This window comes from Ambystoma mexicanum, chromosome 14, assembly GCF_040938575.1.
Source record: "Ambystoma mexicanum isolate Mex_15411 chromosome 14, UKY_AmexF1_1, whole genome shotgun sequence".
NCBI lineage: Eukaryota > Metazoa > Chordata > Amphibia > Caudata > Ambystomatidae > Ambystoma > Ambystoma mexicanum.
Genome location: NC_090940.1, coordinates 34,098,060 through 34,122,485, shown reverse-complemented (window position 1 = coordinate 34,122,485; position 24,426 = coordinate 34,098,060).

The window sequence follows — 24,426 nt, the reverse complement described above, 5'->3', positions numbered from 1 at the left end:
TCCTCCTACATGGCAAACTACAAAAACCTATTGAAGAAAGTGATAGGGTCTACGTTCTATACTAGTATGGACAAGTGAGGGAAAGTAATTGCTGTCTTAACATCAGGTGAGGCAACTAAGCCCTCCCCTTAAACAGGTCACTGTGAACGTCACTAAATACACGACGACCTATTGGCTACACAAACTATAGGACCCTTGATTACGTGGTCCCCTACAATTGGTTGGCACGCTAACCTCCGTCAGTACTTTCCCACCTACGTCTAGCAGCACACAGACTGGACTTCCAGGTGCTGGTGAGCTTGTCTCAAACAGAGCTTGCCACCAATTAGTATATACATCAATCATCACCTCAGTGGTCTGCTGGCAATTAAGACTTTGAACTTGTCCTTGGGAGTGTTCTTTGCTCTGGAGAATTCAGGAGAGTGAAGGCCCGCTCTGCCCTCATGCGTAGGTGTGAGAGTCCTGTTCGTCCAACTTCATCCGCCCACGTGACTGAAGACCATGATTTCAAGCTTCTAGTGTATTAAAAATACTATTTTCCAATAGGCCCCTGACATCTTCCTGGTTTTGTTCAGGCCTTCTGAACAGGAGCTGTTCTTTCACACGATTTGTAACCAATGTCAGCTCACCGCAGCCTGATAAGACCTTGGCTTCTTGGCTTCTTGGCTTCTTGGCTTGACTCCAGCCTCGCCTTCCTGAGATTCACTTTTGTAATTCATTTGGTTTCTTACTGCGACATAATGGAAAAGAGTGCTTCCTCTCTTAGTGCGGCTCCGCTATAGCACGTAGTGGAAACATCCATCCTTTACTCACGTATGCATATATGTATATATTGGCGCATGCCGCAATCTATTCACTAAAAAGCTAGCCTCAAGAATACTTTGTCTGCTTGCGTTTCTTTGCATCTGTACACGTGTAACCTGGCTTTATATCTTCATCCATTCTGTGGCATAAGCTTCTTCACCTTGGTCCCAAAATGTCACTTGTTCTTGATACCTTCTTGATGCCTTATAGAATATCTGCATTCTCTTGTCTCTGCATCTCTTCTATGTCTGTGATCTCGCCTCTTCATTGCATGACGTCACCATTCGTCTTGCCCATTCACTTGCTCTGCTTCATCCGGGATTTCATTCAAATGGCATCCTATTTTCTCGTATGCAAGTATGGTTTTCTCAATGGGAACCTTGCTTCCAGGATTCTCTTTGGTACCGTTATTCTTAGTGATACCGCACGTGTATCACACTCTGTCTCCCAACATATAGCCAATATGGGTGACGTTGTTGAGGTGGGGGTACTTTCACATTGCCCTAGCATGCGGTGGTACAGCCCAAGCCCATAGTGTGGCCCTAGCTGGCAGTGGTGCAGTCGAAGCCTGTGGTGATGCAGCCTGAGTCCTCTGTCATGCACACCAAGCCCATGGTTTGGCCATAGCTGGAAATGGTGCAGCCCAAGCCCACGGTGAGGCCATAGCTGGCAGTGACTGTACCCCTGCCCTCAATGGTGCAGCTCAAGCTCGTAGTCTGGCCATAGCTGGCAGTGGCAATTCCCCTGCCCTGATCGATGCAGCCCAAGCCTGTGGTGCAGCCATAGCTGGCAGTGGTGGTACCACAGCACAAGCTCGTAGTGCAGCCATAGCTGGCAGTGCCACCGCCCCTGCCCTGATTGGCGCAGCCCAAGCCCGTGGAGCGGCCATAGCTGACAGTGGTCCCACCCTTGTCCTCATTGGTGCAGCCCAAGCTCATAGTGTGGGCATAGCTGGCAGTGGCACCGCCCCTGCCCTCATGACAAGCCTGTGGTGCAACTGTAGCTGACAGTGACTGTACCCCTGCCCTCAATGGTGCAGCACATGCTTGTTGTGCGGCCATCGGTGGCAGTGGCACTGCCCCTGCCCTGATTGGTGCAGCCCAAGCCCCTGGAGCGGCCATAACTGGCAGTGACTGTACCCCTGCCCTCAATGGTGCAACTCAAGCTCGTAGTGTGGCCATAGTCGGCAGTGCCACCACCCCTTCCCTGATTGGTGCAGCCCAAGCTCGTAGTGCGGCCATAGCTGGCAGCGCCACCGCCCCTGCCCTGATTAGCGCAGCCGAGCTTCTGGTGTGGCCATAGCAGTGGTGGTACCCCTGCCCAGATTGGTACAACCCTAGCCTGTGGTGCGGCCATAGCTGGCAGTGGCGCCGTCCCGGTCCTCATTGGTGTAACCCAAGCTTGTGGTGAGGCCATAGCTGGCAGTGGCACCGCCCCGGTCCTCAATGGTGCAGCCCAAGCTCGTAGTCTGGCCATAGCTGGCAGTGGCAACGCTCCTGCCCTGATTGATGCAGCTCAAGCCCGAGGTGCAGCCATAGCTGGCAGTGGTGGTACCACAGCACAAGCTCGTAGTGCAGCCATAGCTGGCAGTGGCACCACCCCTTCCCTGATTGGCACAGCCCAAGCCCGTGGAGCGGCCATAGCTGACAGTGGCGCCACCCTTGTCCTCATTGGTGCAGCCCAAGCTCATAGTGTGGGCATAGCTGGCAGTGGCACCACCCCTGCCCTCATTCCAAGCCTGTGGTGCAACCGTAGCTGGCTGTGACTGTACCCCTCCCCTCAATGGTGCCGCGCAAGCTTGTAGTGCGGCCATAGTTGGCAGTGGCACCGCCCATGCCCTGATTGGTGCAGCCCAAGCTCGTAGTGCGGCCATTTTTGGCAGTGGCACCGCCCCTGCCCTGATTGATGCAGCCCAAGCCCGTGGTGTAGCCATTCCTGAGAGTGGTGGTACCCCACCTAACCTCAATGGTGCAGCCCAAGCTCTTAGTGCGGCCATAGCTGGCAGTGGCACCACCCCTGCCCTGATTGGCACAGCCCAAGCTCGTAGCACGGCCATAGCTGGCAGTGGCACCACCCTTGCCCTGATTGGCACAGCCCAAGCCTGTGGCACGGTCATAGCTGGCAGTGGCGGTACCCCTGCTCTCAATGGTGCAACCCAAGCTCGTAATGCGGCCATAGCTGACAGTGGCAATGCCCCTGCCCTGATTGATGCAGCCCAAGCCCGTGGTGCAGCCATAGCTGACAGTGGTGGTACCACAGCCCAAGCTCATAGCATGGGCATAGCTGGCAGTGGCACCGCCCCTGCCCTCATTCCAAGCTTGTGGTGCAACTGTAGCTGACAGTGACTGTACCCCTGTCCTCAATGGTGCAGCACAGGCTCGTAGTGCGGCCATAGTTGGCATTGTCACCGCCCCTGTTCTGATTGGTGCAGCCCAAGCCCATGGAGCGGCCATAACTGCCAGTGACTGTACCCCTGCCCTGAATGGTGCAGCACAGGCTCGTAGTGCGGCCATAGTTGGCAGTGGCACCACCCCTGCCCTGATTGGTGCAGCCCAAGCCCCTGAAGCGGCCATAACTGGCAGTGGTGGTACCCCAGCCCAAGCTCGTGGTCTGCCCATAGCTGACAGTGGCAATGCCCCTGCCCTGATTGATGCAGCCCAAGCCCGTGGTGCAGCCATAGCTGACAGTGGTGGTACCACAGCCCAAGCTCATAGTATGGGCATAGCTGGCAGTGGCACCGCCCCTGCCCCCATTCCAAGCTTGTGGTGCAACTATAGCTGACAGTGACTGTACCCCTGTCCTCAATGGTGCAGCACAGGCTCGTAGTGCGGCCCTAGTTGGCATTGGCACCGCCCCTGTGGGTGCGATTTCTCGCCGTCGCCATAACCAGTACAATGAGGGACCCTGCAATAACTCAGACAGAAAAGAGCCAAGTAAACATTACTTTATTAATGCACAAGCATTCGCGAATGGGCTGCAAGTTCAAACGTCTCGCAAAGCAAGTCGTCGAAGTGCCGCGCCTTCCTCTACACATCATGCTCTTTTATACTTTCCTGTTTACATTGCCTTGCACATAGAACACGTCCACCCCAGGGCGGATCTCCAGTTGGAGTTTATCTGAAGTATCCAGTTGGAGTTTAACGAACAACCATTGCACATTTGCTATCGTGGTTTATCGTGGTTTCCTGTTATCCCGGTCTTCACATTCTTTCGTGCCCCTTTGTGCCCGTATCTCTGTGCTCAAGGCTATGCTTACTCATTCCTTCCCCCACCCGTAATCTGCAGATAGTTTTAGCAGGCTCAGCATGCTTCGACATACAGTGACCAAACACAATTCTTCTGTTAAAAACAAGTTCTTGCCAGGTCAGCAGGTCTTAAACGCCGCTGTATAAAGAGAATGCCTCTTCTTTTAACAAAAGGGTACATTCTTTTAACGCATATGGTGATTAGTACAAACTCCAAGTGTGAGCACAACATTACATATGTATGCGTACCTTCAATCCACCCTTTGCTCACACTTGAGCATCAATCTAAACAGTCCTAGCATAAGCAGATGGCAGGAAAGCAACATCATCACATACTGTATGTACCATAATCTTCTCCAGGCCTCCCATGTCAAAAAATTCCTGTTGTATATGGCTTTTATCCATTGGATTTAGGCGCGTTATGCTGGAAGAACACATGGAAACACAGCACGACACACATACCGGGAAGCATTGGATGCAGAGACAAATTCCTACAACTATTGCCGCTAGAACCAGTATGGGCGTAAGGAGCTGCCACCCGATTTCTTTTAGGAGCTTCATCCACCAGCTATCTCCTGACCCTTCCTCCTGGTGGATACTATCCGCTATTTTATGTAGTTTGTTTATTCCATCTAAGATTCCTGTACTTTCTTCTGGTATGTAAACACAACATTGGGACCCCACCATGAAACAGACCCCGCCCCTTTCTGCAGTGAGTATGTCTAAGACATACCTATTCTGGAGAGCCACTAGCCGAATTGCTTTCATTTCATAAGTGATGTTTTCCATTAGGTCTGCGGATTCTTCTATTACGAACTCAAGGGCCCTGCTTAGCTTTTGGATTTCTTGACTGTTCATAAAGATGCCCGCTGGAGGAATCAGGGCCCCCATCAGATCTATAAACGTTTCCCATCCTGTAGGTTGATACGTAGTAATTTTTGGGTTTACTGCTCGTTTATTTCTGCTGTGTATTTCTTTATGCAGAGTAGACGGGGCATATACCATCACAGCCGGCATTATTCTGGCTATGTAACATACCCCAACAAAATCTCTCGCTAACCATAAATAAGCCCTCTTGTTACAGACGTAGGCATGTCCCTCTATCTGTAACAATCCCTTCGTGTAGTTATTTAGATTCACCATTTGACTGCACCCCGAAATCATTCTTTGATTACCTCTTGCGTTTCTCTTAAAACATATATTCTTTGGCCTAAACTCTTGTGTGATGGTGATAGGGGGAGGAGGTTCTCTTACTATCTGTACCATAGCAGGTGCAAGCCCGATTCCCTCAGTTTTGATTTTATAGCGTATCTTTTCCTTTAGAAGGGTTTTGTTCTCTCCTCTAACATAATAAGCGGTATTCGGTATCATGTATTGCTGTGCTGACACTATTCTCATGTAAATTAATGTACACCCGGCATCCTCAGTAACTGGCGACGCGTACACTGGGATGCCTTCACTGCTATGTCGGGGCATGTGGGTGCAGATCCAGCAATCAGTTTTATTTACTACCCCATATGTTGTGTTTATTATCTTCACGTATTCATTTTTAGCATAGTCTTCCGGGTCGTGTTGGTCATAGGCATCTCGATTCTTGCTCTTGACCCGATCTATTCTCCCTGTTCCGTTTGACACGGGTAACAAGTTCTTTAATTCATATCTAGATGGATGTTCCAAATACCAGAATAATATGGCGAACGCTATTAATACTACTATTGAGCATACAAAAAATAAGATTTTGTTCCTTGTGGTGCAAAGTGGTGTTTTTCTCTTACCTTCTGTGTTTGGGGAGCATACATTTATCTGCTCAGGGATTAAACCAGCATATACGGGTGCAGACATAATTCAGTATGTGGCTCAATTATAGGTACGTATGCGTATCAGATGCTGTATCCCCTATCTAAAGCACCAGTGTCCTTATTACTCTAATAGTGGTAGGTCTCACTGAAAACCTTCATCCGATCTGTCCCACGTCTCGTAGTGCCTGTCCCATGAGGGGAACGCCGGAGGCCCTTCAGGCTACAAGCCCGTTGTCTTCAGTAAGGCACAATCCTGCTAAAACCAACAAGAGAGTCCAAATGTTCATCTCCCTAATGATCAAAGTTCAAAACAGTGTCCTTACACGTTGCTTGGCACATACACGTCACGGGATCGGAGACGATGGGCACACCTACTAATGGCGTCTGGCAGTACTGTTGCAACCTGGGGTTGGTTGGTTCCCTTTTCTGGAGGAATCAGTAATGGAAGCGTCTTCTTGACGTGATTCACGTGGTACCAGTGCGATTTGCCATCAACTTTTACCGCAGTTTGTGTTGCGAGGAGCACCTGAAACGGGCCCCTCCATCTGGGTTGCAGTCCGCTGGTGCGATCGAAGGCTTTTATAACAACCCAGTCACCGGGCTGCATGTCTTGACCTTCTCCTATCAGAGGAGATGGAGCTACTGCGTTCACCTGTGCATTAATAGAAATCAGTCTATTAGTTAACTCAATAAAATACTGTTGTAATGCAGGCCATGCTTGCTCAGACAATCTCTTAGGAGATATGGGGGTCCCAATACTTGGTGGACGCCCCATAACAATTTCGAAAGGAGATAAACCATGTGTACGCTTAGGCATAGTACGCATACTCAATAATGCAATAGGCAATGCATCCGGCCATTTCAGTCCCGTTTCAGCACAAGCCTTTGCCAGTTTGTTCTTCAGTATCTTATTTGTGCCCTCTATAATCCCAGCTGATTGAGGATGAAAAACTGCGTGGAAGCGTTGATCAATACCAAGGGCCTTGCAAACTTTGCGTACTACTTCACCAGTAAAATGAGTCCCATTGTCAGACCATAGATATCTGGGGACCGTATACAAGGGCACCCAGTGTTTCAATATGCATTGTGCTGTGGAGGTGGCACTATTGTCCCGCAGGGGATATGCTTCCACCCATCCTGAGAACACACATCTCATCACCAAACAGTAGGAATGTTTATTTACAGGCTCCAGCTGTATAAAGTCCATATACACCACCTCAAAAGGGCAGGTGGGTAACTTACTGTGGCCCGCCGGGGCTGGTACACCTTTCCCCACATTGTATAGAACACATATTTCACATTGTTTTGCCCATTGACGACAATACATTCCCAATCTTTTGTTGTACCACACAGCACTCAAAACTTCTTCCATAGTCCTTGCGTTAACGTGAGTTGGACCATGAGCCACACTCACTATCACAGGTAAGTATGCATCAGGTAGTACCCAAGTATTCGTATTGGTATGTGCCCATAGCCCATCTACCGTCTCCTCGTATTGATCATCCTTGTGCCAAGATAGTCTTTCTTCAATGGTTGCATCTGCTTGGATTTCCTTTACGCGCTCCTTCGTCCCTTCCATAGTCACATCCCTCCCCACTATGAGTTGCCGGGCCTCCCACCGTGTATCCCTTGTGGCAGCTAGTTTAGCCATCTGGTCGGCTAAGGAGTTTCCTTGCGTGACATAATCTAGAGTCCTTTTATGCGCTGGGCATTTCACTATGGCCACCATCTTGGGCAACGTAAGGGCTTGTAATAATTCAGCAATCAATTGGGAATGTTTAATAGTATCACCTTGGGAGGTTAAAAACCCACGCTTTCCCCAGAGTTTACCAAAACTGGAAACCACCCCATGAGCGTAGGCTGAATCAGTATAAATTGTCACTTTCATACCGCTGCTTAACACTAATGCTCTCGTTAGCGCAATCAATTCGGCTGCATGGGCCGATTTTTCACACACTTTCCCACTCTCAATCAACCGCTCCCCTGTGGTTACAGCATACCCTGCTGTTGTCTCCCCATTTGGCAGTTTGAAACAGGAACCATCACAGAATAATATACCCTCATTATCAACCAGCGGGGTGTCTTGCAGGTCTGCTCTACCCTTAGTGTGTTCTTCCATTTGGATCACACAATCATGCCTAATGTCATTAGGTGAGACGGGCAAAGGAAGCAGTGTCGCTGGATTCAAAGTGTTACATCGTTCGATTTTTACATTACTGGCAAACAGAATCATCTCATACTGTGTGAGTCTAGCTGTGGTCAAATGCTGTGTATGCACTCTATTCAGGAGAACGTCCACCGCATGTGGGACTTTTACTGTCACTTCGCCCCCTAGGATGATACCTGCACTTTGTTTTAGGGCTGCCGCTGCTGCGGCCACTGCTCTCATACATGGGGGTAGGCCTCGAGCTACTGAGTCCAGAGCACTGGAGAAATATGCACATGGTCTCTGTTTACCCCCTTGTTCCTGCGTTAAGACTGACACAGCACAACCTTCCTGTTCATCAACGAAAAGGCAAATTCTCTTGGTATAATCAGGTGTGCCTAAGGCCGGTGCGTGGCATAGAACATCTTTCATAGCTGTCAGGGCTTTTTCCATCTCAGGTGTCCATTCTAATGGTCCATTTTCTTGTACTTCTTTTAAGGCTTTTAGCATGGGCTGGATCAATACAGAGAATTCAGGAATCCAGTGCCTACAATAGGATAAAACACCAATTATCCTTCGGAGACCTTTTGCCGTGTCGGGGCCTTTTATGGACTGTATCAAAGCAATGCGATCAGTAGACAGAGTTCGCCCCTCTTCGGACAACTCAAAGCCTAAATAAAGGACCTTTTGTTTTACATACTGAATTTTGGCTAGGGCTACCTTGTGCTTATTTTCTGCTAAGTGCATTAGCACCAATCTGGTCACATAATGGCATTCCTCTTCGGTGGCTGCACATAATAGCAAATCATCAACATATTGTATCAGAGCAGTGTTAGCGGGTAGGGCTAGGTTATCCATCTGTGTTTTTAGTGCTTGGCTGAATATAGCGGGACTTTCTGTATATCCCTGCGGGGCTCTAGTAAATTGGTACTGTCTATCTCGAAGAGTGAAACTAAACAGGTACCTGCTTTCTTCGGCAATAGGAATGCTGAAGAAGGCATTTTTCAAATCAATTACCGTAAACCATTTCGCTGTTTTGGGAATTAAAGTGAGTACACTTGCAATATTAGGGACAACTGGATATCTGGGTTCTACTATTTTGTTTATCTCCCTCAAACCAATAATGAAACGATAGGGTACCGCTTCATCACCTTTCTTGTGTACTGGAAGGATCGGAGAGTTACAAGGGCTATCATTTGTTGGCTCTACCACCCCTAACCGTATCATATCCTGTACTATTTGATATAGTGCCTGCTCTCCCTCGTGTGATATGCGATATTGTTTTATCCTGGGCAACCTGGCACCGGGCTTTAGTTTGATTACTACTGGGGAAACATCCAACACCCCTACATCATTCCCATGAGTGGCCCATAGTTCATTCGGGATGTCTTGGAGTTCCGGGGGCAGGGTTTGCGTTACTCCTATCATACCCACAGGTTTGCTTGTAGTCATTCTCACCTCCTGAGGGGAGCAATATATTGTGGCCCCTAGTGTCTTTAATGCATCAATACCTAACAAGTTTTCTGGGCAGTGATTGGTCAATAGCCACCCATTCTCCCATTTTACCCCATGAAGTTCCGCCTCTACTATTTCACTTACAGGAGTCTTTATTGGATTTACCCCAAATCCAACTGATACCTTGCTTTTATCCGATAATGGGACAGCGGGGACGGCTCTGATATTCACGGAACTGTTTCCAGCTCCCGTGTCTACCAGACATCTCAAGTTTCGGTGGGGGCCGATCCTAATGGAGGCATAAGGCCCCCTCTGATCTATAGGTACTTGTACCACTCCCGCTGTCTCATTTCGGCCTCCTCAGGACATATCACTTGTGTTATCCTGGAAGTCGTCATTATAGTATACCCCTTCCCCACATCCTTCGCCCTGGCATACACCTTGTACTTGTGTTGTTTGTTGTGGCTGATACAGTAGATTGGGGGGAGGCGGGGCCGGCCAGGGAACATCCCCTCTTGCTTGTCCGTCAAAGGCATTGGGTTGAGGGGGTTTAAACATTCTATTGTCTTGATTGCCGTACCCACCAGTCCTATTTCCTGGGGCAAATGTTGTCTGTAAAGGGGGCCGTACGCCCCTTCCTCTCCCACCACTCTGGGGACACTGGGATTTCCAGTGTCCGGGTCTCTTGCAGAAGGCACATACATCTTGGGGTAGACCATCCCTCCTCCCATATAGCGCACCTCCTTGCACTGTACCTCTACCTGTCCCTTGGCCCCCTATCATGTTGCTACTATAGCCCTGTGACGGGCCATTATTATTGTAGTTATACCTGCCTTGGGGCCCTTGATGCAACTGTTGCATCAACACTTTGGTTTTTAGATCCTTCTCTTGTCGTGCCTTTTGTTGTCCCTTTACTCTTTCTCCTCTTTCATAATACCTGGCCATTTCGAGGAGATCCCGGGGGTTTCTAGTCATCCACGTACTTTCTGCCTTCCTAATGTTCTCCTGGATTGGCCCGTGGAGCCCTTCTATAAAGTTTGTGGCAAAGTACCGTTGGCCCGTCTCAGACCCTATCTCTAGCCCACTGTGTGCTTTAAATGCTGCTTCGTAATGCAGGAAGTACTGTGCTACTTCCTCACTTGCGCCCTGTATCACAGCAGACAGTTTCTCCACATTCACATCAAATGGGGGTAATACCTTTTCTAGAGCCCTCAGGACTGCCATGCCATGCCCCCTTAGGGGTTCGGGATATTCCTCATGCAGTTTCCTATTTTTACTCGCCTCCATTACATCTTTCCATTTTATTGTATCATTGTCTTTGGCACGAAAGGGGGTCCATATCTCCTCTGGGACAATAGCTAACAATATGTTATCTACATCCTCTACAGTAAATAACCCGGGTCTGAATAGCTTTCCTACTTCTTTGTAGAATCCTGCCGGGTCTATACGGGTTCGGGGATGGACTTGTGATATGCATCAATTCTATTCGAGATAAGGGGACATACACATAGGTGCGCATCATGTTACCAGTAACTGCATCTATGGTGGGTTGGCACTCTCTCATTGGCATTGATAGTAACTTTTCCATGTTTGTTTGTTCACTTACAAGGGCCTGCACTGGTGATGAAGCAGAGGACTGGTGACTAAGGTTTTTCTCTTTTATTTTTTTATAATCTTTTAACAGTTTCTCCACCTTAGCCATTCTCCATTCTTCCGCCCCAGAATCATCCACTCTTATATTAGATAGCAGTTTCTTATCCAATTCTGTCTTAATCCTATTCCACTGGGACACATATCTAGGCTCCGTTTCCTCTTCTATATCCTCCACCCTAATAAGAAGATATTTAATTACGTTTACTTGTATAGGCCAGCCAAGGCCCTCCATCAGACTCACCAGGGTGGACATGGACTGCGAGTGTATGGATGCTATCATACGATTAGGTACGTTTTGGCCCGCCTGGTCTGCATCTTTGAGTTTAGCCTCTCTTTCCCTCACCTCTCTTTCCCATGCCCTCTTTTCCTTCTCCCATTCAACACAGCCCCTTATGACTTCCGCTATTATGTCGAACATACATCCCCATAACTGAACACTGGACGCAGTCACTGGTAGTAACGCGACAGCGTCCTGATATGCTGAGGGCAGATCCGCAGTACTCTGTCCTCTCAATTTACAGTTACCCTCATAAAAGGTATATAGTTTAGTGGCCACTGTCCTAAATTCCAAAGGTGTCAAACGCCCCAATTGGTCCCGTAGGCTGTCATTGAGGGGTGTGCCATACAGCCCGGTCATAAGGATTTGCAAGTCTCCATCTCTATCCTTTTCTACAGTAGTCGTTCTCCTATGGTCTATCAACCTATCTGGGTCTCCATACTTCATTGGGAATTCCGCCCTCTCACCCTCACCTTCTCTCGGAGGAGCCGTAGCCCCTGGAAATAACAATTCAGTCGTTGTTTGTTCTGCTTCTAGTCCTATCACATCTTCATACCGAGGCGCCGGCAAGGCAGGATACGTACCCCCGCTATTCTTAATCATAATACGTCTATCCAACTGGTCTAGTTTCTCATCCTTCTCTTTTATCTCTAGGTCACGTAATTTTTGATTTACTGTTCTCTTCTGCCCCTTTGCCTTTTGTTTGTTCTGAGCATTGCGCCTGCGCATTGCTTCTACCCTCCATAGTCGTATAGCCTCAAACTGTGCGGGTCTGACCCGTCTTTTTACTAATTCTATTTCTACTTTGGATATGCGGTCCACATCAAAGGACCCGGTGTCTGGCCATTTATGCTCAATCGAATCTTTTGTATATTCAGACCACTCCCTTAAGAACAATGTTGAATTCAATCCATGTTTAATCAACATATCAAATGCAGGGGTTCCTTCAAGAGGGGCATAGTGTCTCTTGCCTATACCACTCTTGCTGGAAGCCGCTTGACCCATTTTGTTGGTATACCACAATTGCCTAAAAACACTCACCTTTCCCAAATGTGCATTAATAGGCTAACATTAACAGTACATCCTCCTGACATATATCACCATACCAATATCAATACATCACCGTTTCATCATTATTATTCCATAGACGGACATACCACTGTCCTCTTCATAAACCCTAAATTGTTATTTCCTTATTCCATCATGCATCCATCCATACCACTTACCTTAAGGGTCCCGCCAGAGTGTTCCGGACCCGAAGGGCGACAGCCTGCTGTTCCACCGCCGACGGAGCCGGAAAAACAAGGATGACGCGTTGGTTGCAATCAAAGGTGCAGATTCAGTTGTTGGGGCCCCGTGATCAATTCCTTCTCCGGTTCCGCCGCAGCGTTCCTCACCCAGTGACGGACTGTCGCTCCTTCGCGTCCCACTTCCGACACCAAAATTGTGGGTGCGATTTCTCGCCGTCACCATAACCAGTACAATGAGGGACCCTGCAATAACTCAGACAGAAAAGAGCCAAGTAAACATTACTTTATTAATGCACAAGCATTCGCGAATGGGCTGCAAGTTCAAACGTCTCGCAAAGCAAGTCGTCGAAGTGCCGCGCCTTCCTCTACACATCATGCTCTTTTATACTTTCCTGTTTACATTGCCTTGCACATAGAACACGTCCACCCCAGGGCGGATCTTCAGTTGGAGTTTATCTGAAGTATCCAGTTGGAGTTTAACGAACAACCATTGCACATTTGCTATCGTGGTTTATCGTGGTTTCCTGTTATCCCGGTCTTCACATTCTTTCGTGCCCCTTTGTGCCCGTATCTCTGTGCTCAAGGCTATGCTTACTCATTCCTTCCCCCACCCGTAATCTGCAGATAGTTTTAGCAGGCTCAGCATGCTTCGACATACAGTGACCAAACACAATTCTTCTGTTAAAAACAAGTTCTTGCCAGGTCAGCAGGTCTTAAACGCCGCTGTATAAAGAGAATGCCTCTTCTTTTAACAAAAGGGTACATTCTTTTAACGCATATGGTGATTAGTACAAACTCCAAGTGTGAGCACAACATTACATATGTATGCGTACCTTCACCCCTGCCCTGATTGGTGCAGCCCAAGCCCATGGAGCGGCCATAACTGCCAGTGACTGTACCCCTGCCCTGAATGGTGCAGCACAGGCTCGTAGTGCGGCCATAGTTGGCAGTGGCACCACCCCTGCCCTGATTGGTGCAGCCCAAGCCCCTGGAGCGGCCATAACTGGCAGTGGTGGTACCCCCGCCCACGCTCGTAGTCTGCCCATAGCTGACAGTGGCAATGCCCCTGCCCTGATTGATGCAGCCCAAGCCCGTGGTGCAGCCATAGCTGACAGTGGTGGTACCACAGCCCAAGCTCATAGTATGGGCATAGCTGGCAGTGGCACCGCCCCTGCCCTCATTCCAAGCTTGTGGTGCAACTGTAGCTGACAGTGACTGTACCCCTGTCCTCAATGGTGCAGCACAGGCTCGTAGTGCGGCCCTAGTTGGCATTGGCACCGCCCCTGCCCTGATTGGTGCAGCCCAAGCCCATGGAGCGGCCATAACTGCCAGTTACTGTACCCCTGCCCTGAACGGTGCAGCACAAGCTCGTAGTGCGGCCATAGTTGGCAGTGGCACCACCCCTGCCCTGATTGGTGCAGCCCAAGCCCCTGGAGCGGCCATAACTGGCAGTGGTGGTACCCCAGCCCAAGCTCGTAGTGAGGCCAAAGCTGGCAGTGGCACCGCCCCTGCCCTGACTGGCGCAGCCCGAGCCTGCAGCATGCGCCAGTGTCATTGCTTTGCCTTTTGCTGCCATCTCGCCCATCCATCCTCAGGGAGTCCTTGCGCACACAGAGATGCCTGATTATTTACTGGCTCGGGAGCCCGGCCTGTCTGCATGCCTAATTGCCTGATTTTACGGCCCTTTCTTTAAACAAACATTCCGTATGCTAATGCCGTGCCCTGACGGGGAGGATGGCTTGAGCCGCTGAATATCATTTAGATAATTAGAAGTGACAGCTGCGATCACCCTGCGCCCCGACCTGAGTCCACTCCGCTCAGTGATGCTCAGGGCGGCCTGACTGCTGTCAATCAAAGCTCATCCGAGGCTTGGCAATGCTGCCCGTCGTGAACTCTGACCCGACTCCTGATCCCAACTCTCAGGGCGCTGGCAATCCTGAGAGGGCTCCGAGGTTGCGATGGACGAGGAGCGTTAGACCCCCCCCCCCCACCCCCACCCTCACCCACGTTCAGTCTGGTTCCGATAACACTTGAGGGGGTGCTGGCTGTGGCTGATGCGAGAAGGAGGAAGACCGAACACATGCAGGAGTGTGGTGAGTAGGTAAGCCTGGGCAGGAGTGAGGTATGGGCACACACCTGTGCAGGGGTGTTAATGGGTAGGATTGTGCAGAAGGGAAATATGTGAACACACCTGTGCAGGAGTGTTAGTGGGTAGGACTATGCAGGCGTGAGATAGTCCTGTGAAGGAGCGAGGTAGGCCTGTGCCTGGTAAGGGGTATACTTGTGCAGGAGTGAACTGAGGGTACGCACCTATGCAGAAGTGAGGTGAGTGGATCCGTAGGCCTGTGTAGGCGTGTGATATGGGTACACACCTGTGCAGGAGTGAGGTCACTGGATAGGCCTGTGAAGGAGTGGGGTAGGCCTGTGCCTGGTAAGGCGGTATACTTGTGCAGGAGTGAGCTGAGGGTACACACCTATGCAGGAGTGAGGTGAGTGGCTCTGCAGGCCCGTGCAGCAGTGAGATCCAGAACACACCTGTGCAGGAGTGAGGTGACTGGGTAAGCCTGTGTCTGATAAGGTCCTGTGCAGACGCGAGTACACCCCCCTGCAGTGGGGAGGAAAGGTTTCATGACTGTGGAGCAGGTAGGTTAGGCTGCATGAGAATGAAGAAATGAACAGTCTGTGCAAGAGTGGGGCAGGGGTTCAGCAGCCCCTCATAAAAAGGGCTGATGTGGACTGAAAGGAGTTTTAGACATGTGGGGCCTAAGGAGGGGGGAGGGCACTTCTGTGCTGTGTAGAGAGCAAGGGTCTTTTTCATTCTCCAGCATTGGTTCTTTATCGTCGGTAATTTAAACCAGATATATACCTCATTTTGGTCCCTTTTGAACCTAACCAATGAGGTGGCAGGGATTATGCTCCACCCTAGGCAGCCATCTTCAGATTTTTCCCTGCAGTCTACAAGCCAAGGGGAATCCTCTTCAGCTCTCTGAGCTTTTGACTTATTTGACAGGATTTATTAAACTTTTATTCACAATTTCTACTAATTTTAGACAGAAAGTGTTTGTGTTCTCCACTGTGTGTTACCTGGGCTCAGGAAATTCACATCTTGTTTAAAATAATCACTTGAAAGGTTGCTCAAGGCGCCTTATGGCCATGGTTAAGGCAGTTTTGGAAGGATCGACTAAGGGGAACACTTCCCTTTTTTTAAGGACTGCAGTAGGTGCAGAAAGAAAGTTGTCTTTGTGAGGGATCGTCATGAGCTGTGTATAAACGACTTGTACCCTTGTGACATTCAAAACTCTCAGATCGGCAAGACTTTCTCTCAAAAACATTGCAAAACAGGCAAAGGGCCTGATTCATGTAAGCATTTTATAATGGCTCAATCCCATAGGAAAACACTCTATGAACCATGCACATAGAAGGCTCCTTCTTCATTGAGGAAGCAAATGTCAGTCATAGGATGACAAATCATCCAAAATAGCCCCTGTGTCATCTCACAGAATTGCTCGGAAGCAGGCTTCAAAAAGAGGAGCTTCAGTAGAAAGGGGAGGCTCTCCACCACTTACAACTAAGAAGAAAGGTGACAAAGGCTCTTTAATGCCCTCTCAGGGAACTTAAGACCATAAAAGCCACTATCCTGAGGAGGAAACTAGTTAAAAAGGTAAGGAACCTTCTCTTAAGCCCTCATCCTTGGGACAGGCATCTACGGGCCTGCCGTCGACTGGTACCATCCACCAGTGACCATGAATCACAGAGAGAGTGTGTGCCATTGATGCATAAGTAGTCCACGAGATATCCATCCATCTACGATGACTGTTCAGATTTCCTCGTACACAAGCAAGACCTCATCCTCCAACGTCATTGATGGGAAAAGAGTCTTCGTCGATGTAGCTTGTCCACAAAGCTGCCCTCCATGAAACTGTTGCCCAGTGGATCATTGACAGAGGTCCCATCCACGAAAGCCAGTATGGGTAGATTGCCGACAGACGTCCCGTCGACGGGAAAATCACCATCTACGGAGGGAATGACTTCCTGTCCACGGCAGGACGACACCATGAAGTGCTGACAATACCTAGCAACCTGGAAACAGTCGTAAACGTATATCCTATGAAGGAGATGGCAGAACCTCTGGATATCATTCTCCAGGAAGACTTTTTGCATATTGAAGGAGTGACGGATCGACCTGTATAAATGGCAAAAGAACAAAGTCTGCCTTGCAACCTACCACAGAGAATATTTCAGACCCCTTTGATCCTGTATTTATATAGTCAATGTAAAGGATCATGGAGGAGTTTCAAAGAAGACAAAGAGCTTGGCTCATACCACAGTCGATCTCAAGACAGGAAAGTGTCTCACCACCACCAAGGAAAGAAGAAAGGAGACCCTCCAGTACATCACCTACAAGGTAGATACCGGATCACAGCGAGGCACATCTCCCAGCATAAACACATTTCCCCTTCACATTCATCATCTCGGGGCAGATCACCGCCAGCATCTCGTGGCAAGTCGCCACCGCCTAGTAGGTCTAAAAAACGAAAGCGTTCTCCCACACCAAGTGCAATGTCCCATGACAGTGTCAGTGTTAGACTGGCAGGAGGATTTGTATGATCAAGGTCCATCGGATGTCTCGTACAGGGACTTCTCAGATCCTGATGCACAAGAAGTAGAGCCAAAGAAAGTTGAGCTACCCAGGGTTAAGTCAGATCAAGATACAGATGAATGGGACTATATTATAGAAAAACAACTAAGACATGTCTTGCCAAGGGTACTTCGCCACCTGATGTCGTATCAGTCCACAGGATTATGACTAAATCTTAAAGTTATTCCATCTCCAAGTTTCCAGTAAGGAAAATAAGTCTGTGCTCTACGAACATAGGGACAAATGCAGGAGAACAGTGACAACTATCCCAATTTTAGACACAATATAGGAAGCAGGGGAGTACATTTTATCACACCCCTTATCTACTGCCACCCTGGTCTCACATCTGTAAAAGAAATATAAGGCTCTCAATCCGGCGCCCTTTTGTCTCAGGGTACATGCAAAGCCTGACTCCATGATTACAGTTGCAGCAATGAAAAAAGCTGGCTAAACCTTATTCACCATTGACAAACCTCGTTCCCCGGATAAGGAAGGTCGCAAATTGGAAGCCATGGGCAGGAAGGTATCATCTTCAGCCTCTCTTACCGTGAGAGCAGCTAACACACTGGCAATGACGGCAAGGTTTGACAGAGAGCTCTGGCTGAGGGGGTCCAGGCTAGCAAAGTATCTGCCAGCAGAATTCCAAGAAGAGGCAAAGGCCACTGTAATGGACGGGGATGTTACATCCGATCAAATGATCGAAGCGGCTGTAGACGTTGCCAAATCTAGATTCAGACAAATGGCCCATGGAACGGCCCTCAGAAGACAGGCCTGGATGAAGGCAACACATTTCAGACCTGAAGTCCAGGCTCACATTCTTGACATTGACATGCCCATTGATGGACACAATCTCTTTTGTAAGATAGATAACATCCTTAAGGGAATTAAATCTGATACGCACATAGCGAGAGCAATAGTTTGCTACAGGATAAAGACAAGGATTGCGTCTCCTTTCGTGCCTTTCGTGGTTCTACCGCGAGATACAGAGGTTACAACAAACCTTTTAAACACCCAAAGGTCGTCTTCCACTTCGTATCAGGCATGCAACAGGTACCAACAATCAACAACCAGATACTCTATGAAAAGAGGCAGGTGTTGGTCAGGCCATGTGAGGGCCCAGTCTAAACAGAATTGACAAGGACTCTATGCACACCCCACATCGCACCCCTGTGGGAGGGCGAATAAGCCAACACTTGCATCATTAGCTGAAAATAACATCATACAGGTGGGTGTTACAAGTGATACGAACTGGACACACAGTAGAATCATCTAAAACTGGAGGTAGGCAAGCATCTGCAAAAGGCGGCCATAGATCCTGCACTACAGGCTCTCAATTATGCCCCAAGAGTCTTAACAAAATGCCTAATGCCAGTGCCAGTGGCAGCACATCTCAGGTGAGCCGAGCTAGAGGTGTTTCCATATTTAGATGACTAGATAATAAAGGCAAACTCAAAGAGGTTTTCACCGGCACCAGTCACAAAGGCAAGATCAATGCTGGAAACTCTAGGCTTCTCCATCAACCAAACCAAATTGACTCCTGTATCGGCTCAGACTGCTTTCTTCCTTGGGGTGCAGTTGGATACGCGCATCCCCAGAGTATGATCATCAGCAGAAAGCAGAACGATCATGCTGGGGATGGTCTCATGGTATCTTGGCAATGCTTGCACCAAAGTACGTCGGTTCAAATCCCTCCTGGGCATGATATCCTCCTATGTATACCTGATTCCCAACTGCAGGTTACGAATGAGGCAGATTCAGGAGACACTGGACCACCAATGGACACAAGCCTACGGCTTGTGGGAAGATGCCGTTCAGCTCACACTGTCCTTCCACAGGGCGCTGCAGTGGTGGAGCAAGGAGCAAAATCTAAATCAAGGCTTGGCGTTTCAGGCACCCACCTCGACATTGTTGCTCAGAATGGATACATTCCTCCCAGGCTGGGGAGCACATCTGGGGGAGCTCCGGGCAAAGGGCACATGGTCACCACAGGACTCTCGGCTCCACATCAATGCTCCAGAACTCAGAGCGAGTCATTGGGCGCTGAAATCATTCCAATTGCTATTGGCGGGCCAGGTATTCACAGTCCAAACCGACAATAAAACTGATGCAGTCCAAACCATCTGGAGAGCCAGCGGTTGCAGAGCCCTGACCTAGGGTAAGTTGCCCACTCAGGCCTCTGCCATAGTATCTCTGGCACTGTGTCCCTCTCTGATCCACCATCGATCCTCTGGAGCACACCATTGCGGCTGCCTCTTTACCTCTCTTGTCCTGACGCTGGATCTCCCACCAGTAGTGTCTTTCAGTCCATGGCAGTCTCTGGCACTCTCCTCTCTGGCGCTCCCACCGTGCGCAAGGCAGTCACCAGCACCGTGTAGCAGTGTCTTTCAGTCCTTGGCAGTCTCTTGCATTCTTCTTGGAAGGTGCCTTCCTCTCTGGCTCTCCCACCGTGCATCAGGCATTCACCAGCCCAGTGTAGCAGTATCTTTCAGTCCCTGGCAGTCTCTTGCGCTCTTCTTGGAATGCACCTTCCTCTCTGGCGCTCCCACCGTGCGCCAGGCAGTCACCAGCACTGTGTAGCAGTGTCTTTCAGTCCACGGCAGTCTCTGGCGCTCTTCTTGGAATACGCCTTTCTCTCTGGCGCTCCCAACGTGCGCCAGGCAGTCACCAGCACTATGTAGCAGTGTCTTTCAGTCCATGGCAGTCTCTGGTGCTCTTCTTGGAATGCGCCTTCCTCTCTGGCGCTCCCACCGTGCGCCACGCAGTCACCAGCACCGTGTAGCAGTATCTTGCAGCCCATGGCAGTCTCTGGCGCTCTTCTTGGAATGCGCCATCCTCTCTGGCGCTCCCACCGTGCGCCAGGCAGTCACCAGCACCGTGTAGCAGTGACTTTCAATCCCTGGCAGTCTCTGGCGCTCTTCTTGGAATGCGCCTCCCTCTCTGGCGCCCCCACCGTGCGCCAGGCAGTCACCAGCACCGTGTAGCAGTGTCTTTCAGTCCATGTCAGTCTCTGGCGCTCTTCTTGGAATACGCCTTCCTCTCTGGCGCTCCCACCGTGCGCCAGGCAGTCACCAGCACCGTGTAGCAGTGTCTTTCAGTCCCCGGCAATCTCTTGCGCTCTCTTGGAATGCGCCTTCCTCTCTGGCGCTCCCACCGTGCGCCAGGGAGTCACCAGCACCGTGTAGCAGTGTCTTTCAGTCCATGGCAGTCTCTGGCGCTCTTCTTGGAATGCGCCTTCCTCTCTGGCGCTCCCATCGTGCGCCAGGCAGTCACCAGCACCGTGTAGCAGTGTCTTTCAGTCCCTGGCAGTCTCTTGCGCTCTTCTTGGAATGCGCCTTCCTCTCTGGCGCTCCCACCGTGCGCCAGGCAGTCACCAGCACCGTGTAGCAGTGTCTTTCAGTCTCTGGCAGTCTCTTGCGCTCTTCTTGGAATGCGCCTTCCTCTCTGGCGCTCCCACCGTGCGCCAGGCAGTCACCAGCACCGTGTAGCAGTGTCTTTCAGTCCCTGGCAGTCTCTTGCGCTCTTCTTGGAATGCGCCTTCCTCTCTGGCGCTCCCACCGTGCGCCAGGCAGTCACCAGCACCGTGTAGCAGTGTCTTTCAGTCCCTGGCAGTCTCTGGCGCTCTTCTTGGAATGCGCCTTCCTCTCTGGTGCTCTCACCGTGCGCCAGTCAGTCACCAGCACCGTGTAGCAGTGTCTTTCAGTCCATGTCAGTCTCTTGCGCTCTTCTTGGAATGCGCCTTCCTCTCTGGCGCTCCCACCGTGCGCCAGACAGTCACCAGCACCGTGTAGCGGTTTCTTTCAGTCCATGGCAGTCTCTTGCGCTCTTCTTGGAATGCGCCTTCCTCTCTGGCGCTCCCACCGTGCGCCAGGCAGTCACCAGCACCGTGTAGCAGTGTCTTTCAGTCCCTGGCAGTCTCTGGCGCTCTTCTTGGAATGCGCCTCCCTCTCTGGCGCCCCCACCGTGCGCCAGGCAGTCACCAGCACCGTGTTGCAGTGACTTTCAATCCCTGGCAGTCTCTGGCGCTCTTCTTGGAATGCGCCTCCCTCTCTGGCGCCCCCACCGTGCGCCAGGCAGTCACCAGCACCGTGTAGCAGTGTCTTTCAGTCCATGTCAGTGTCTTGCGCTCTTCTTGGAATGCGCCTTCCTCTCTGGCGCTCCCACCGTGCGCCAGGCAGTCACCAGCACCGTGTAGCAGTGTCTTTCAGTCCCCGGCAATCTCTTGCGCTCTCTTGGAATGCGCCTTCCTCTCTGGCGCTCCCACCGTGCGCCAGGGAGTCACCAGCACCGTGTAGCAGTGTCTTTCAGTCCATGGCAGTCTCTGGCGCTCTTCTTGGAATGCGCCTTCCTCTCTGGCGCTCCCATCGTGCGCCAGGCAGTCACCAGCACCGTGTAGCAGTGTCTTTCAGTCCCTGGCAGTCTCTTGCGCTCTTCTTGGAATGCGCCTTCCTCTCTGGCGCTCCCACCGTGCGCCAGGCAGTCACCAGCACCGTGTAGCAGTGTCTTTCAGTCCCTGGCAGTCTCTTGCGCTCTTCTTGGAATGCGCCTTCCTCTCTGGCGCTCCCACCGTGCGCCAGGCAGTCACCAGCACCGTGTAGCAGTGTCTTTCAGTCCCTGGCAGTCTCTTGCGCTCTTCTTGGAATGCGCCTTCCTCTCTGGCGCTCCCACCGTGCGCCAGGCAGTCACCAGCACCGTGTAGCAGTGTCTTTCAGTCCCTGGCAGTCTCTTGCGCTCTTCTTGGAATGCACCTTCCTCTCTGGCGCTCCCACCGTGCGCCAGGCAGTCACCAGCACCGTGTAGCAGTGTCTTTCAGTCCCTGGCAGTCTCTGGCGCTCTTCTTGGAATGCGCCTTCCTCTCTGGTGCTCTCACCGTGCGCCAGTCAGTCACCAGCACCGTGTAGCAGTGTCTTTCAGTCCATGTCAGTCTCTTGCGCTCTTCTTGGAATGCGCCTTCCTCTCTGGCGCTCCCACCGTGCGCCAGACAGTCACCAGCACCGTGTAGCGGTTTCTTTCAGTCCATGGCAGTCTCTTGCGCTCTTCTTGGAATGCGCCTTCCTCTCTGGCGCTCCCACCGTGCGCCAGGCAGTCACCAGCACCGTGTAGCAGTGTCTTTCAGTCCCTGGCAGTCTCTGGCGCTCTTCTTGGAATGCGCCTCCCTCTCTGGCGCCCCCACCGTGCGCCAGGCAGTCACCAGCACCGTGTTGCAGTGACTTTCAATCCCTGGCAGTCTCTGGCGCTCTTCTTGGAATGCGCCTCCCTCTCTGGCGCCCCCACTGTGCGCCAGGCAGTCACCAGCACCGTGTAGCAGTGTCTTTCAGTCCATGTCAGTGTCTTGCGCTCTTCTTGGAATGCGCCTTCCTCTCTGGCGCTCCCACCGTGCGCCAGGCAGTCACCAGCACCGTGTAGCAGTGTCTTTCAGTCCATGGCAGTCTCTGACGCTCTCTTTGGAATGCGCTTTCCTCTCTGGCGCTTCCACCGTGCGCCAGACAGTCACCAGCACCGTGTAGCAGTGTCTTTCAGTCCCCGGCAGTCTCTTGCGCTCTTCTTGGAATGCGCCTTCCTCTCTGGCGCTCCCACCGTGCGCCAGGCAGTCACCAGCACTGTGTAGCAATGTCTTTCAGTCCCTGGCAGTCTTTTGTGCTCTTCTTGGAATGTGCCTTCCTCTCTGGCGCTCCCACCGTGCGCCAGGCAGTCACCAGCACTGTGTAGCAGTGTCTTTCAGTCCATGGCAGTCTCTGGCGCTCTTCTTGGAATGCACCTTCCTCTCTGGTGCTCCCAACGTGCGCCAGGCAATCACTAGCATTGTCTAGTGGTGTATTTCAGTCCATGGCAGTTACTTGCACGCTTCTTGGAATGCACCTTTCTCTCCGGCGCTCCCACCATGCACTAGGCATTCACCAGCATTGGCAGTCTCTTACACTCTTCTAGGAATGCACCTTCTCCTCTGGTGTTCCCACCATGCGTCAGCCAGTTACCAGCACCATGTAGAGCAGCACTCATTCAGTCTGTGACAATCTCTTGCATTCTCTTTAGAATGCACCTTCCTCCCTTGAACTCCCACCATGCTGTCTCCAGCAGCATGTGAAGCTGTTTTTCAGTCGATGGCAGTCTCTTGCGCTCTCCTTGGAATGCACCTTTCTCGCTGGAGCTCCTGCAATGTGCCAGGCAGTCACAAGCAGCGTGTAGCGCAGTCTTTCAGTCCATGGCAGTCTCTTACACTCTCTTTGAAATAACACCTTCCTCCTTGGAGCTCTGTAAGGAAGGCATGGTATCAAAGTAAGCCAGACACAAGTGATCACAGTTCAAGGGTGTTTATTAAACTGTAAAATGGGTGAAATAAATGCCTAATCTAAAATGGGAGCAAGCTATGACCATCAAATAATAATAATATAGTCCAAGTGGGGCAGGGAGGTAAGGAACCAGGAAGAGATTAATGGAGTGTTCTCGCGGTTCTATGAAGAGCTGTATACTAAGAAACAGGTAGCAGAGGCGGAGGATATAGCGGATGCCTTAGGGGAGATTCCCCTCCCCAGGCTATCACAGGAGCAGGCGCAGACATTGGACGCGCCCCTCACACTTGATGAGCTGGTCGCAGTGATAGCTGACCTCCCAACGGGCAAATCCAGGACCGGATGGATTGCCGAGGGAATTCTATAAAAAATACAAAGACATCCTAGCCCCACGGCTGCTTGAGATGTTTCAGGAAGCATATGAGGAGGGAAGGTTGCCACAGAGCCTATCATAATCAGTCATCATACCCATATTGAAACCGGGGAAACTGCCCCTTGAGTGCGTCTCTTATAGACCAATTTCCCTGATTAATCAGGACTTTAAAATCCTGACCGCAACCCTGGCGAACTGACTCAAGCGGGTCGTATCCACGCTGGTCCACCCAGACCAAACGGGATATGTACCTGGGAGGAATACGACATGGAACTTGCGCAGATTATACCATGTCAAAGAGAGCACAAACCAGGAACAAGGGTAATGCGCAGTGGCGTTGCTGGACGCCATCAAAGCATTCGATTCAGTGAACTGGGACTGGCTCATGTGGGCCCTCGCCCACTTTGAGATAGGGGAGGGGTCCCACCGCTGGATACGGCTGCTTTACAGCAACACCAGTGCAAGGGTGAAAATGGGTAGGCATATCTCAGAAGGGTT